Here is an 11103-nt window from a genome sequence, read left to right as displayed (position 1 = left end):
CAAGTTTGGGCTGAAAATAAAGGATATCCACTGTAATGCAGGACGGTGGAAAGGTTTGGTCCTTTTCTTCCCTTTTTTGGAGAATCAAGGAAATAATGGCTGGACTAGAGACACGGACCTTGTTTTCTGAGCAGAAATAAAATACTTCTTCTGCTGGAAACTGGAGCCAACTGTTGTTCAAAGTATTTCATTCAATCCTAATGAAAATCCATCCATTTTTCCCACCAACATGACACCTAGACTAGCATCAATCTCCTCTTTAATAATATATCTGTTTCTAATCAGGAAGACTTTCCCATATCAACACCTTCTCATAAAAGCCTCTTTCTTTGTGCAAGGAAGATTCAGTTTTCATTGTTGAACAAGACAAGTCATATGGGTCAAGGATTAGGGTAAAACTGCAAAGGGCTTGAGGTTATTAACTGTGGATCTAACATTACTGTGGAAATAAGTTGTTTACGTTCACCCATCATGATCTCTAAGGAGAGTGATTTAATGGCTTCTTCATCTCCATGTACATAAGGGTTGGAATTTAACAATGTTATGTTGACCTTATCTTTGCTCTGTTCATCGATTTCCTTCCTTAAGATATTTAAGGATACTAAGTTGGGGGAGTTTGCTTCAAACCTGTCTCTTCTCACAGGATTTAAATTCAGCTAATAAAAATATTAATTCTGTTAACGTTCTGTAACACAAGATTATCTCACTCTTAGGCGGGGCCAGTTCTGACTATAACCCCAACCCCCAAAAGAAGGAACACATTCCTTATTGTGGCCCAGTTGATAGCAATAGACTTCTCATAAAGAATCACACTTCATTACCTAACATGATTTATTTTAAATTAAGTTTGACAGCTTCTTAAATTATAGGGACAAGGCCAAATAATTCACAATGCGGTTACCATTGTGTTGTTTAAATGATAGTATATAGTGTTTCACCTCTGCAAAGCTTGCATTTGTTTTTTGTTTTGTTTCAAATCAGTATGCTTTTCTAAAACCCACTTATACCTGGAAATACAGAAAGCTGCATGTGAGCTATGCTTGTTGTAGTTCAGAGTCTGTGTGTGTGTGTGTGTGTGTAGGGGGGTGGATGACAAAGATAGCTTTAAGACACTTTTACACTCCACCAGTCCTGGGGACAGCCAACTGCTGAAGTAGAGCACTCTGTTTATGTTAGCTGCTAATACCTCATTCCTCCAAGGGCTATTCTGGCAGCCAGTGATTTCCAGGGTATAGTGACATCCCAGCCATGCACACTTTACCCCAGCAACATCCCCTGCACTGGGGGAATCCTCCACTATGAGTTTGTAAGTTACAGGTTTTTCTTTGTTTGTTTGTTTGTAAGCAGAATTTGGCCTATAGAATCATTATTACTGGTAATAATGCATGAGCCAGAAACAACCATACATAGTTCTCAGAGCCAAGGTTCAGTTTGCATGGCTGGAAGTTAAGGGTGGAAAAACTTATTAAAAAGGTGGTGGTTGTTGTTTAAATCTGAGTAAGTGTGATCCAGAATCACTGAGGGAAAGTAAATATAGAACTCCACTATGCCATTTCTACGGAGTCACTTTTCAGAGTCGAGATGCACTAAGTATTCAGGGTGAGACTTTCGGGTGCACTTCCCATAGTACAGCACCCATAAGTGCAGCCCAGAGCAAAGGTGACACTTACAGAAGGATTACAACAAGGATTGCTCCAAGTAACAGCACACCTATGGGCTGCCTACAGGCTGCTCTGTAACCCCGAGCTGCTCAGAATCGCCAAAGCAGCACACACTACAGACATACTTCTCTTGCCCTCCCCGCCCCCTGCACCTCCCCTCCCACCACAGGCCAGCAGTCAGCACCCCCTTATATTAGGGTTTGTGAGGGTCCCTAATGAGACTGTCTAAACGGGCTCTACACAATGCCTGCACTGGGGAAGTTCTCCCTGGTCCCTTGCAGCACTTTTAGGGCTCTTCTTCACTAACATAGCAGTGTCCAGGGGCCAGAGTGGAAGAGAGAGTCCCTCCTCCAGATATGCAATGGGCATGCAGCTTCAGCAGCAGAGAGTGCTACCCAGGGTGCTAACACGGTAACCAAACTGGAAGAGAGAAACGATAGAGGTGTGTTGTGTACCCGTAGGAGCCTGTAGTGGGATCAGCCACTTCCTTGCACCCACTCCTGGCCAGGGATGCCTATGCAATGCCCCACTAACAATTTCTCCCTCAAAGGGATTCTTAAACAGACACCACACCGGCATTTATTGTCCATTCTCCACCTTGTCTCAAGGGCCCACATTTAGTCCTGTAAATGAAGCTCCAAAATAAAACAAAATCCCAAAACACAGTCCATCAATTTTACCTTCCTGTTGGATCATTCACACTTGTAATCTCAGTAGGCAGGCCATTTGTCCAGTTTAGAACCAGACAGTCCTCTTCTGGGTGTTTTTGTCCGGTATCGGATGGGGTATGCTATTTTTAAGAGTGACTCGGCGACCTCCAGCATAACTTAAAACACAATATGCATGCAAAGCCACAGGGCAGCACACTCTTAAAGATGTTGCCTCCCCCACCACCATGTGGCATGACCTCACATGCAGTCTGCATATGAGATCACCCCAGCAGGGGCAGGGCAGCACATGCCTCAAAATGGCCTCCACCATACAGCATGCCCTCATATGCACTATGAATGACAGGTCACAACAGTGGGGGTGAGTCACAACCGCAGGGTCAGGGTCACTTCATTCCAGAATGTCCAGTATTCAGGAAATGCATAAGTGGCCACCCTAAGTCTCAAGAGAAAAGCCTACACCCCAGGTCTTTCTCCTGCAGCATCGTCATGCTCAGCAGTCTCCAATTCACCCTGTTGCCAGGCCTTTCCTATTTTGGCAGGCCATTCCCACACCTACCTGGCTGGAACCTCAGGTTCTGGCTCTAGCTTCCAAATCCCTTGGTCTCCACATCTTCTCCATAGAAGCCTCACTTACCTCTTGCAGTTTTCTGTGTTTTCCCCCTTCAGTGCAGCCATCTACTGTCCTTTATAAGGAATTACCTGCTCCAACCCAAATGTGCCTTTTTAGTAATCAGGGTTGGATAGCCCAGCCAAGCCACTCTATTACAGAGCCAGTGTTGTGCATTCACTAGCCAGTATATATTTTTCCATTTTAAAGAAACTCGTGACTTTGGGTTCCTCAGTTTTAGGATGTTCAACCTGAGACTCATTTACAGGGGTCCCAGTTTTCCGAAAGCGCTGAGTAACTGCTTCTAAAAATGAAGCCTTTTTAAGGTGTCTTAAGTGGGGCTTCTAATACCACTAATTCATTTTGAAAATTCTAACCAACTATATTCAACATTAGAGCTGTGCACTGTGGTACAAAAAGCTACTATATTTATTTTTATTACTTCAGATCCCTAGAGTTCCAGCACAAGGGGAATTACAACTCGCGCCATTCTCCATCTTCTGCTGAGCTCTGGAAAAATGTGATCCTGGGAGGTTTAAAAACCTCACACTTCCCACCCACCTTCTTGGATAGCAGTCCTATCTTCCTTGACAGGGTAATTCTGGGCTCCACATTGGTTCTTTCTTAACCTTGGCTTCAGCTTGCTCCACTACAGAATCCTGAATTGATTTGACACCTCCACCCACTGGACAGAACCTCACTCCTCCTCATAACAGTGCTTCACAGTGAGTCAAAATTTCTAGTAAATGGCCAGTCTCTAGGTGACAGCCACATGGATATTACAGAGTCCTAAGGGTTAAAGAAAGAAAAAATAAGTGTTAGACAAGGCATGCATGTTTTGATATCAGAGAGGAACCTGTTTATTTTTAATACACCAGAGAAATTACTGAAGCACAAAATAGCCATGTGAAAATATGAACTTAGCTTTGCTGCCAAGGTCTGCTGAGCGAGCCTCCAATGCTTTGGAGACATTTTCATTTCTGCATCCAATTTTTGCAAGATTGAAAACAAAAATAAAACATGGTTATAGCAGATGAGACCACTTTTTCTTCATTTACAATAATTTTGCACGTCCCTTTTGAATTTAAAGTACATGCATGTCTCCCACCAGTTTTATGAGGTGCAGACCACATTTTACAAGAGAACCTCCTGTTCACCCCCGTGAACTGGAATTCTGAACCATAAGGAAATGACCAAGAACTGTCCCCCAAATGAAATCAGGAATCCACTCTGGAGATACTGTACATCCTCCATATTTTCTCAGTATAATTCTTCCAAGTCTGGAAAGCATTTTAGGAAAAGGAAGATTCTGTCAAGCGAAAAAGAACCTGAGCTAGATACATTTACAACCCAAAGTAAAAGAAGTATCCCATACAATTATACTAGAGCAGCTCTCTTTTGGCTGGACAAAATCAAATCAATTTGCAAGCAAGTTGAAATTAAAAATAAATAAATAAATAAATAAATAACCAAACTAATTTTTTGCACTTACATACTGCCTATAAGAACTTCAAAGCACTTTATAAATATAGATGAATTAAACCTCCATCACAACCCCAGGAAGGAGATAACCATTATTTGTCCCATTTTAGAGATGGGGAAAATGAAATACAGAGGGATTAAGTGAATTGCCTAATGTCACATAAGAGTCCCATTATAAATAATAAGGTAAAGAGCATATGCAAAATCATATCTGGATCTGGGTTTGGATTCCAAACACCTCCAAAGATGAGTGTTTGATTTGAGTTCATATCTAATAATTATTAATTAGTAGGACCCTTTGCCAAGATATTGTGTATTTCAGTATATAGTTCACCAGCTTTTCTTTAACATTCTCCCTTCCAAATAGTGATAAGGGGGAAGATAATTTTAATCTCTTTAATTTAATCTCATAAAATACAACCCAAATCGACGTAAGGTAATATGATGATTTATTTTTGGCTATTTGAGGCATTTGGGAATGTATCCTGAAGAGACAATATTGAAATAAATCATTTTATACATTGGTAAATATCTTCTTTTGGAGAAAATGTTGGTTAATCAAAAATTTAAAGGGAGCTATTTTGTGTGAAAGTCTGCACAAAAAACAAATGATGAAGAAGCGCTCTTGGTGGAGAAAACAGTTTCTAACATATCTTTTTCTATAGCATTATAGTCAGGACTGTTGTAGCCTGCAGCATGCTAAATCTAAAGTTTAGGTTGATAGTCTAAAATGATAGCTTAGAAAAAATGCAATTTGCTACGTATATTGTTTCTTAAGTTAATTTTGCCTTGTTTTTTAAAATGTACTTTTGTGGAAATTTAGCTGAGGGCAATGGATGAGGGCAAGAGGGCAATGGATTCACTGGTATCTGGTAGTGAGTTTCAGCTGCCCTGACCAGTTCTGTGTACCCCAATTCATTAATGTCATAAACTGTATCCGATATGTCTCATGTAAGGAATCATAGGTAAACTAATTTTTTAATCATTAATGTTCTTGCATCGTGTATATACAAAATATCCCCCAGGGACCATACAAATATGAAGGAAATAAACACATTTTAGTTGTACATCTGCCAAGTCTGGGTAGTGGGTAAACAGGTTTCTCTCAAACAAAAGATACAGCAACACCTCCAGCAAAGTGTCGTCAGAGTCCATTAGTGATCACATGTCAAATGGCCATTCATTTGCATCACAGGGGGCAGGAAGAGATCTATTTGCATTTTAGCAAACACCAGCAGGGAATGAAATCAGCATGGAACTTCCTTTACTATGAGACTCCAGGTCTCCTTTCTCACACTCTGAATGAACTTTATTTTGGGGTGTAATTTACAGAATAATCCATTTCAAAGGTTCACTGGACCATAAAAGGGAGGAGCAAAGACCCCCAAGTTATCTCTCACTTAGGAAGAAAAGGGGAATTAGCACCCTGTACTTCTTTGGAAGGACTTGACTAAAAGACAGTCAACTATGCCGGACAAAGAGTGATTAGTGAGAGAAACCATTTTAAACAAAGGCTGTTCCTTGATAGATTAAATTTTAGACATCTAGATGCATGTTTTTCACATTTATTGCTTGTAACCATTTTTTAAATTTATTTTACTGGCATCACTTAACCTATGTCCTGATGTTAATAAAGTTGTTTATTTTAATCTAAATCAATCTAGGGAGGTATTTGAACTGAAGTGATTGTTAACTCCAGTTAATGTGGCAAGCTGCTGGGTATTGACTCTTTAAAGTAGCAAACAAACCTTATCATTCACCTGAGTAGTCCAGTGTAGCGGGGCAGTCATCCCGCTCCAGCACTGAAAGGGTTAAAAGCCAGCCCTTGGAGAGAACTGGGGCTGAGAGCCAATAAGAAGAGGCTGGGAGGCAGCCAATGAGGGCCAAGGCGGGCCCTATAAAAGAGCTGCCGGGCCAGAAGGCAAAACAATCTCTCTCTAGCTTTTGAGAGAGTCTTACTCCAGCTTTGGAGTGGGAAGGACCTAGCTGTCTGGGAGCACAGGGTACTGGAAGCAAAGCAGTGCTGGGGAAGGGCAAGAGAAGCTGGGGAGCTCCAGCCTGGCAACTCCCCAGGTTGAGGCCTTGTTAAAGGCCTAAGGAGGTACTGGGGCTGCAGAGGTGCATTCTAGGGATAGGCAGAGGTAGCTGATCCACCCCTCTTGCCAGTGTTGAGTGGCCATTACAGACTGCAGTGTGCCCCAGAGAAAGGGGGCTAGATGACAACTGGCAGTAGCCACTGAGGCAAGGTGGATGTAGAGGGTTGGGGGTTCCCCTGGGAGGGGAGACCCAGAGTGTGGGGGTACTGAGGTGAGCAGAACCCCATGGTAAAAGGCACTGGGGTCTGGGAGGGACAAGGGGCCTGAGGCAGGAGAGACACCGTCCAGCAGGAGATGGTCTGAGGCTGGAAAGAGCTAATTCCCAGATGACAGGCAGGAGAGGCTGCAGCGGTGAGTGCTCAGTATGCTACATCCAGGAAAGGGCTGGACATAGCAAAGCACATGGTTTGGAGAAAATTCAGGACTTGGAGTCACTTGGTTGTAGTTATCAAGGCTGGTAGAGACCAAGGCTTGGGGTGTAACAAGCAGGCTGCTGGAATCAGAGTGCTGATCCAGAGCAGCTTAACACACAGACGCTCTCCATGCTTATCTGCTGGCTGTTGGTGTCCAAGCTGTGAGCCTCAGCAGAGCACGGAAGGCACCTAGGGTCACAGGATTACCAATGGCACAACCCCTCACTGGTCTGGATTGAACCCCACAATATGACAGTAGGAGCTGACATTCTGAGAGAGAGAAGTCATTAATGTATCCACGGACCAGGTACAGGATGGGTACAGCCAGTGTGAACTTCTCTACACTGCCTCAACCCTGAAGTGAAGAAGCTAGAGTTCATTTTCTGTGTCTGGGAGAAAAGTTCAGTTTCACAAGTCAGTAGTTGAGACTACCAACAAGTGTGGTAATGGTCTGTGTGTTGTGAACACTTCTCCACTAGTAACTAGAGTGAGACTACCAAAAGTCATCAGTCCACCTCAATTTTTGTTAATGTTTATTCATTAATTTACAGTGGCACCTAGAGACCTGACTCAGAATCAGGGCCCTATTGTGGGAGGTACTTGATATAAACTATTAGTCACAATGATTAGTACCATAGTCTGCAAGGAGGCAGATTGAACGAATAAGGATGATGGAAGCTGGCCTAAAGTCTCTGCCCTGAAGATCTTATGATCAGAATAGACAATGAGTCCCATTTTACAGAGGGGGAACTGAAACACAGAGAGATTTTTGCCCAAAGTTACAAAGGAAGCCTGAAGCAACAATAGGAATTAAACCCAGCTTTTCTGTGTACCAGTCCAGTGCTTTAACTGCAAGACCATCCATCCTCTCCCAGCTGATGGTAAATGTAGGTTGTATAAGACTCTACAGTGCTTTCATAATTCCCTGAGCCACCCAGGCCCCTCAAGCTGGCAATTCAGATACTTCAAATGGGACCACAAAGATGTTACTCTTCCGGTATTTATGATTTATAGTGACAACAATCCCAAGACACTGAGTTCATGGGAAAGAAACAAATTTGTTTAATAAACAGATTATATGATGGCATGAACTTAAAATGGATTGTCTCTTCATATCTTTTTAAACTTTATAGATTGGCCCAGAAATTAGACGTCAATATGATTGCCAATCCCAGATATTCCAAAATCCTGAATCAAGCTCACAAAAATCCTGAGATTGGCTTAAAAATAATGACATTTTAAAAAAAAAGTTTAGGGTTTTTATTGGCCTTTTGGTTTTTGAGCTTTTAGGGTGCACTTGAATCACATTTTCATTTTTTTTCTCATCAACCATGAGATGACAATAATAATAATTAAAATAAATTTCTCATCTAATCACTTATCTCTGAAAACTGGAGCATTAAGTAAAACTTCAACTAGTGCAAGACCTGCAATAAAGTTGCAACAATTGGCAACACTGCCTTAGTACCTTAAATTTGGTTCAGATTCACATTCAAATGTGGGTAACAAAGTACCAACGCTCTAATTTCATTTGGGAAAAAATGTGTTTTTTCACCTTCTCTCCTAAACCTTTGTGTAGTTTTAACAAAGTAGCAGAGATCTTCTATTGGCCCACTGTAAGCCAGAGGGCTAATTTACCAGCTCATACACCGAAGAACACTCTCCAGCCACAGGATTTCAGGGCTGTGGTTTTATTTCTTCAAAACAGGGCTATTTCAGGGCTTTACTTCAGGGCTTTGGTTTTATTTCTTCAAAACAGAACTGGTTAGACGCAAGTTCAACATCTCAAACACATCCTTTCCACTGACTCAAAGATCCCAGAGAAGATCATTAGACAGCTTAATGCCTTTAGCCAAAAATATTTCTTTTCAACTCTCATGCTGTCTTTTACAGAAGACCACAGCTGTTTTACTGAGTCGTGGATGGAACTGCCTTGCTGATGTAACTAGATGTAAACGGGTCAGCCAGCACCATGTTGTTGACTGTGTTGAATGTTGTACAGAGGCTACAGTATGAAATTATTTCAAAATTATTCTATTCGAATTTTTGGAAGCTATTTTATACATTTGGTCTTCTGTGTCCCCACTAAGGCATGTGAATTCATTGGAGTGCGTCCACAGTACCAAGGCTAGCATTGAATGTCGGAGCAGTGCACTGTTGGTAACTATCCCACAGTTCCCGCAGTCCCCGCCACCCATTGGAATTCTGGGTTTAGCTCCCAGTTCATGATGGGGCAAAAACATTCTCGTGGGTGTTTCTGGGTGTGTGTTGTCAGTCGCTCCTCCCTTCGTGAAAGCTACGGCAGACAATCGTTTCATGCCTTTTTGGAGTGCCGACGCCATACTGCTTTCAGCAGACGGTACACCGCTGCTCTCCTGCTACTATGAATCCACCTCTCATTTCCTCTCATCTTCTTATGTAATCTCTACTATCTACTCTTTCTCTTCCTCATCGAACACTTCTGCTGCCAACTCTGCTCTGCCATTGTGAACCAAGCAGAACAGCTTCCGCCGCGAACTCTGCTCCCCCGCTATTGCTGCGCTTCCGAGCTTCTCCATGTTGTCTGTCCTGGGCTCCCACCACCGTGAAAGCTATAGAAAACAACCATTTACCACCTTTTTTCGGCTACTGTGAACCAAACAGCACCTCTTCCGCTGCCACTCTGCTCTCCTATGTTTCGAACCCTTTTTTCAGGATTACCCATGCAGGCTCCATAGCCATGGAGCCTGATCAGATCTCCACTGCAGTTTTGACCATTGTAAATACCTCGCGCATTATCCAGCAGTATGTGCAGTACCTGCAAAACCGGGCAAGGAAGCGACGACAGCGCGATTACGATTGTGATGAGGACAAGGACACAGACGTTCCTAGAAGCACGGCATGTGGTGATTGGGAAATCATGGTGGTGTTGGGCCAGGTTCATGCTGTGGAACACCAATTCTGGGCCTGGCAAACAAGCACAGACTGGTGGGACTGCATAGTGTTGCAGGTATGGGATGATTCCCAGTGGCTGAGAAACTTTCGTATGCGTAGGGCCACTTTCATGGAACTTTGTGACTTGCTGTCCCCTGCCCTGAAGTGCAAAGACACCAAAATGAGAGCAGCCCTCACAGTTGAGACGCGAGCGGCCATAGCCCTGTGGAAGCTTGCAACGCCCGACAGCTACCAGTCAGTCGGGAATCAGTTTGGAGTGGGAAAATCTACTGTGGGGGCTGCTGTGCTGCAAGTAGCCAACAAAATCATTGACAGCTGCTATCAAGGGTAGTGACTGTGGGAAATGTGCAGACCATTGTGGATGGCTTTAACGTGCTGGGGTTCCCTAACTGTGGCGAGGCGATAGACAGAACGCATATCCCTATCTTGGCCCAGGAACACCAGGCCAGCCAGTACATAAACTGCAAGGGGTACTTTTCCATGGTGCTGCAAGCACTGGTGGATCACAAGTGGGATGGCTAGGAAAAGGTGCATGACACTCACATCTTCAGGAATTCTGGTCTGTTTGAACAGCTGCAGGAAGGAACTTACTTCCCAGACCAGAAAATTATTGTTGGGGATGTTGAAATGCCTAGAGTTATCCTTAGGGACCCAGCCTACCCCATAATGCCATGGCTCATGAAGCCGTACACAGGCACCCTGGACAGTAGTAAGGAGCAGTTCAACTATAGGCTGAGCAAGTGCAGAATTGTGGTAGAATGTGCATTTGGACGTTTGAAAACTCGGTTAGATCTCAGCACAACCAGTATTCCAATTGTAATTGCTGCTTGTTGTGTGCTTCATAATATCTGTGAGAGTAAGGGGGAGATGTTTATGGCGGGGTGGGAGGCTGAGGCAACTCGCCTGGCGGCCAGTTTCGCACAGCCAGACACCAGGGCGATTAGAAGAGTGCAGCAGGGTGCACTGCACATCAGAGAAGCTTTGAAAGCCAGTTTCATGATTGGCCATGATACGGTGTGACAGTTGTGTTTGTTTCTCTTAAAGTTACCCGCCCCCTATATATATGAAAGGAAATAAAGTCACAATTGTTTAAAAACAGTTCTTTGTTATTTGTTGCACAAAACATTGAGAGAAATCAGAAGCTAGATGGGGGAGGAGGGGTATTGGGTTAGGGGGGTGGAGGAGGAGGAGGAGGGAAGGACAAGTCCAGAAACCAAATCAAACCAGACCGCCCTCCTC

This window comes from Lepidochelys kempii, chromosome 1 (assembly GCF_965140285.1).
Source record: "Lepidochelys kempii isolate rLepKem1 chromosome 1, rLepKem1.hap1, whole genome shotgun sequence".
Lineage (NCBI taxonomy): Eukaryota > Metazoa > Chordata > Testudines > Cheloniidae > Lepidochelys > Lepidochelys kempii.
This window is presented reverse-complemented; position numbering follows the sequence as displayed.